The following is a 6,458-nucleotide window of genomic DNA, read 5'->3' on the forward strand; positions in this document are numbered from 1 at the left end:
AAGTTCCATTGTGCAAAATGGTGTTTCTTACTGATCAAATAGAAAGAATGGGCAAGAAGCAGCACAGATATCTGAATTATTCTAGACTCTTACTGGAATATAATTCCACACTGCTTCACAGTGGTCAGTAGATGGTGCCAAAGAGCAGTGTCCAGTCGTGACTGACCTGAGGTTGAGAAGCTGGAAGACAGAACAAAGACTCCAGTTTGTGTAGCTGTTTGGCCCTGTGAAAGAGGAAAGTCCAAGAGGTGTCCGAGACAGTGAAAGGAAAGGGTCCCGTGGAACTTACACTGAAAATGCATTCTCTCTCTCTCTCTCTCTCCCTCTTTGTTTAAGAAAGGGAAGAGTTATGCTGAAGGAAAGCTTTGGAAGTCAGGGTTTGTGGATTCCCACTAAACTTTTCTGGTATCAGCAAATCCACTCTGTTTTTGGGTACCTTATCAGGACAATAAAAATTGGAAGCACTTTTCAGCAAATGCCAGGATATATAGCTGGGATCGATCAAATTTTCTAGATCATATCAACCACAAGAGTCACATTTCTTTTACTAGGATTCCCAGAATTCCCCAGCCAGTGAGAATTCTAAATATTTTTAATTCAAAAAAGTGATTTTTCTTATTTCTCACATCAACCATCCATTTAAATTGTACTAGTTGTATCATTGGGCAACCACAGGAAATCTGAGGGTGGGAGAAACTGCATATTAGTGTGTGAGTGTAATTTATGCATGTAGCATATACCAGTATAGCACAATATGGCTTTGTATATTAATGCAATAAATGCATTTAACATTCCATGAAGGCTATTACTCTTCTTCTTCTACCCCACAGACTCCCTGGATGGTTAAATGTACAAAACAATAAATAAATTGATCGGTGGCTAGATAGATAGAAGTCCTATTTAGCCATTACACCTAAAAGCATGAAGAGCTAAATTGGTGGTAGGGATGTGGAGACATGTAGAAACCCTACCCCCATGTCACCACCCAAAAATAAAGCAGAGTGTTCAATGGATGGGTCTGCAGGTGCACTTCTAAGCACATTTACTTACAGTGCTCCTATGGTCAACAGCACTGATAAGGCAGTTGTGATAGGTTCAGCCAAACACACTTACAAGCTACAAGCACCTTTACAGACCTTCACACTGAACACATGAAGAACTCCTTTTCTTCCAGGTGGCATGGGGAAGTGGGTGCAAGACTTAGATTGTGTCCCAGTCCTCTTCATCACAGTTTCAGTCCTCCACATTTTGTGTCATAATGACTGGTGATTCAGAACGTCCTTCCTTCAGACAGTACAAAGATGCTTTGATGCTGTCTGAAAGCTATGTTGAGTCCAGATATTCAACACAGGTTCTGGGTAGCTCTATTGTAAAACACAGGTTAAAAATTAAGCCCAGTTTAATTGGTCAAACTTTGAATTACTCTTTGTAGCAATATCTCTGAGAGTTTAATTCCCAGCTACACATAAAAAAATTGCCTACCAAACCTCTGTTATGGGAGTTAGCCAAATCTCAGGCTAGTACTTTTCCTCTGGTTAGTTGGCAAGGCTATAAGTAGTCCTTCCTTCCTTCCTTCCTTCCTTCCTTCCTTCCTTCCTTCCTTCCTTCCTTCGCATCTTATGGTCAATCAGTGCCTAATACCTAGTGCTTCTTCCTTATATCCGAGAGCTCTGGAAGGAGAGAAGATAGAATAAAGAGAAACTAGTTTCACAATTTGGGAAAAAGCCAACATTCTTTGCAGCCTAATTTGAGTCCCTAGCTCAGGGCTGGCCCTACCACTGTGTGAAGTAAGGTAAATACCTTACATGTTAAATACTGGGGGAGTGAACTGAGGTTTTAAGAAGACAGAGTTAGAGATGCTTCTCAGCCTGCCCTTCACCTCCTAAGCTACTTTGCTGTCCTCTGGGGTGATGCCTCGAGGAGCAATCACTGCCCTGTCATCATCAGTGTTCAAGTAAGATACTGTATAGCAATCACTATATGTAGAATGGAGGACAGGCAAGTAATGCTTTTCCTCATCATTGCAATTGTACTGGGAACGCAAAAGCTTTTAGGTCTCAGGCAATTTGCTCCTTGAATCATCACTACAAAGTTCTGTGTGCTTATCTGCAAGGACTCTATGAGAATACACGCCTCCAAGGTGGCAACATACCCTTATAGCTGCTTCAGCCATCGGCAATATTGTTCTCACCAATTTTCACCAGATACCACCACACTTGTATTTCTGACCATCAATTTGCTCAGCTTGTGTTGTGCACTGAATTCATTTGTAGCTGCTTCACAAATGCACTTCAGTCAAATCCGACTCTGTCGTTTCTCCTTTCCAAGCAGTGCTTTTTCTACACAGTATCAAGGAAGATAATGCTCAGCAGAGAAAGAGGATTTGAGTAAGACAATGGTCTGGCAGATCTTATACTTGGCTCAGTGGTGACATAATTATACCATGAGAAGCAGGCTTGTCTTACCTCCTTCTAGAACAATGAGGTGTAGCAAATATAATCCAAGTTCCTTTTATTTCAGATACAGCCATTAAGATATTTATTTCTATTTATTGTTTGTATTTTAGCATGGATGCAGCTCTCTTCCCTGATGCTTGTTCAAATGTACAAAGGTGTTCTTAAAGCCGCTAAAGTTTAGAGGCTAAAGGGAATGAAAAAGGTATTCCATTCTAGTAGCATCTGCTCAGCCTATTGAACCGATAAGTCAGAGAATGAGTGAGTAGACTAATTCAATGGTGTGTTTTTAAAATGTATTTTTCTCTTTGTTTCTTATTTGTGCCTGAAGAGGTTGCAATTCCTGAAAGCTCACACCAGCGTAAACCTGGTACTCGTCAAGGTGCTGTAAAACTTTGTTTTTATTTTGCTTTGCTTTTGTTATACCAGCTGAAATATTCTGTAAACAGCTTAAAATAAAATTGTTAAAATATAACTTTTTGCACAAAATACTGTTGCTTAATATTAATTATTAATTTAGCTATGTTGAATACGCAGCTCCTTTCTTTCAAGGGACAATATGGCTAAAATCCAAATTAAAGGCATCATGGGAATTGGCTTTAGGGAGGGAAAGAAATACTGAAGTATGCAAAAAATTGAGATAAAAGAATAATAAAATGTATGTCTGTAAGAATAAAAGAAAATTATCATAGATTAGTTTGGAAATGGTTTTTAGCACTGGCAAAACTGAATTGCACACATAGCAAATTTTTGAATCTATGGTGGAGACATGATCATCATGTAGATATTTATTTCCATATGCAGTGTCAAAATAATATAATGAAATGTTGGAGGTTGATTTTTAAAGAAATTAATGAAATATTGAAATTAAATTTAGAATTACGCCCTAGAATCGCATTGTTATCAATATTTGATAAGGCACAATAGAACTGGAGAGAAAAAGAATTGATAGCAAATTTAGTATCTGCAGCAAGATTAATTATAGCAAAAATTGGAAATTAAAGAACAAATTCCAATTAAATGACTGGGATAAAGAAGTATGAAATATAGCTATTGCTTATAAGTGAACTTGTGGTATTAAGGTTAAAATGGTTTGACAAATAAGGATATCTTGGAGATATATAGAGAGTTTTCATTGATTACATATTAATTAAAGGGAAGGGTAGTAAACCATCAAAAGAATCAATGCAATTTTGGAAAGGGAAAGAGACACCATAATTGAAATAGATGCAACATGTCTTCAAATGGTCCTAGTGGAGGCAGGCACTAATATGCAATTGATTAGTTTAAATCGTTTTGTGTATGCATTTATTAAGGGTTTTTTATTTTAATTTTTGCATTTTATGTATTTTCTATTTTCTTTAATAAAAATTTAAAACAGATTTTTTTAAAAAAATCTAAATTAAAATAAATTATACAAATAAAAAAAGTAAGCATGGGGTAATAAAAGAGTTATGAGTCAGGCTGTTCAATCAATACCATCGGATTCATAAAATGTCAAAACTACAGCTTCTGAAAAATGCTTGAAGACTTCTAAGGCTTCAAAAGCCCCGAAAAAGCTATTTGATTTGTTTTGTTTTTTCAAAAAAAGACTGGGAGAATTATAGTAAAAGTTCACCACAGCACCAAAATGAATAACATGTGGGGGCCATACTGGAGAATGGATGCAAAAGAATAAAAAATGGGTGAAAGACTGGAATAAAGTCAGAAAAAAAATAAAATAAAAATAGAACCTATAAAATAGGAGAGGGGGAGTCAGAGAACATAGAGTAGAACAGGGTTTTTCCCAACCTGTGAAATAAACAAACATTCTTCAATGTGCAAAAGAGATGATCAACACAAATGTTTAGAGACCAGTCATGATGGACCTGTCATTCAAGAAAATTAGAAAAATATGTTCCAGCAGATGTGATTTGGTACATATTCACTCAACCTGCATTGATTTTCCAAATCTTTATTAGCGTCCCAGCCTTTAATATGTGGAAGAACGTTCGGAAGAACGTTAATAGGATTTACGATATAAATATCTCTCTGCCATCATTTCACTGGTCCCATGAGCATGAATAACACACCCACACTAAGATCATAGACAAAATAAAATTAATTAATATTAGAGATGTGGAGAACTAAACAGCAATTTGCTTTACGCAAATGTCATCTCAAAAAGAGAGAGGCAGTAATGAAGTTTAATTGTGACAACAACATCATCTAAAGGTTTACAGGATCTCATTTCACAGACACCATCAAACACAACAGGAGTGGGTGGATGACTATACTCTACAGAGATATAGAAGCTGGTGTAAAAAGCCTAATTTTGCAAGCTAAATTTAAAAAAAAAAAGAAAGAAATCAGATTCTATTTGACATGGAGAATTCTAGATAGAAACTGTTAGTTGCCTGCTGCCTATATGGCAAAAATGACAATGAAACTTTTTTTGCAAAAAGTTTGCTTAGTGTAATATTGTCAAATGTATGAATATAATAGGTTTGTGACTTTAAATGGGAAGAAATCACATCTTGTACTGCACCAAGGAACAATGAAGGAGGGTGTGACAATGAAGGAGGGTGTGTGTGGTTTTGCCTCCTAGTTTTTGTTAGGGGAGCTAAGGCCAAACTCTAGATTCTTTTGTGGCTTGTTAAGAGATCAGACCAAGAGAGAGCTAGTGCAGGGAGAAATCAAGGCTCACAGCACCAGCATTAAATAGCATCCCAGTGATCAACAGAAGACACGATGCCAAGACTGATCTCTCATGGGCAGTCCTATGTCTTAACAACTCTCAGGGACTTGCTCAGCAAGACACAGGAGAATGAGATGAGTTGGAGGAACATCCAAAGCAAATGGACAGTGAAACTTTGATCTTGGCAATTTGATTAGGGCAGTCCTAATCTCACAGGCAAAGTGAGAGGCTGCTTCTGCCTAACTAGGTTTAGGGCAACAAATTGTTAAATTTAATGCACCATGGCAGCAATTTTACCGCCAGAAAGCAGGGATGATGCTTGTGGAATTAATTGTCTCGGACTATAATGAACACATAGCCTGCCAGTAAAGATTATCTCTTCTTCTTTTCTATAGCTCTAAAGAAGTCCCAGTAAAGACCAGAACCAGCATGCATGGATGAGGAAGGGTCAGTAGCATGGGGGAGGATAAAAACAAAAATTAGGGTCAAGTAATATGTGGTGGCGCTGTGGGCTAAACTGCAGAAGCCTTTGTGTGCTGCAGGGTCAGAAGACCAGCAGTTGTAAGATCAAATCCACATGACAGAGTGAGCGCCTGTCGCTTTTCCCAGCTCCCGCCAACCTAGCAGTTCGAAAGCATGCAAATGCAAGTACTGTAGATAAATAGGGACCACCTCGGTGGGAAGGTAACAGTGTTCCATGTCTAAGTCGCACTGGCCATGTGACCACGGAAGATTGTCCTCGGACAAAACGCTGGCTTGGAAATGGGGATGAGCACTGCCCCCTAGAGTCGAACACGACTGGACAAAAAAAATTGTCAAGGGGAACCTTTACCTTTACCTTTAATACCTCTATTGGGGTACCTAGTGTGGTGCAGTGGACAGAGTAATGGCCTAAGACTCGGGAGACCTGAGTTCAGTTCCCTGACGCTGCCATGGAAACTAACTGAGGGGTGTGAAACTGGTAAAAACCACTCCCTAAATGCCTCACTTCTTAAAGTTTAGAGGGCATAACATTTCATTCTTCCTAGGAGGTATAAAATTTGGAGGGACTGAGGAAGAAACGAAAAGTCCCAAAATGTGGCTACATGTAACAGCCATTGACCTTGCAATCAAACAGATTAACAAAATGGAGTTTATAGAAGCTGCAGGGTAAATCAGTTTAGAGTCTAGCTCCCTCTGTAGGCAAAAGTCTGGGTGCAGTTCCTGAACAGCTGCCTACTGCCATGGGCAAGGCACATAGGCCCCTTGTCTTGGCAGGGATACTGATATGGAACTTTCTGAAGTGGATGTTAGAGATGGTCCTAAGAAAGGGAGCAAATGACTGACAG

The 6,458-nt window shown here is 38.6% G+C and overlaps 1 long non-coding RNA gene across 1 annotated transcript; it reads left to right on the top strand.

The window, feature by feature from the left end:
• Nucleotides 1-2,431: 2,431 nt before the first annotated feature.
• LOC144586797 (uncharacterized) lies at nucleotides 2,432-4,801 on the top strand. Its single transcript, XR_013541826.1, has 2 exons — nucleotides 2,432-2,484; nucleotides 2,785-4,801. It is a non-coding gene; the product is annotated as an uncharacterized LOC144586797 (long non-coding RNA).
• Nucleotides 4,802-6,458: the final 1,657 nt, after the last annotated feature.

This window comes from Pogona vitticeps, chromosome 1 (assembly GCF_051106095.1).
Source record: "Pogona vitticeps strain Pit_001003342236 chromosome 1, PviZW2.1, whole genome shotgun sequence".
NCBI classification, from domain to species: Eukaryota; Metazoa; Chordata; class Lepidosauria; order Squamata; family Agamidae; genus Pogona; species Pogona vitticeps.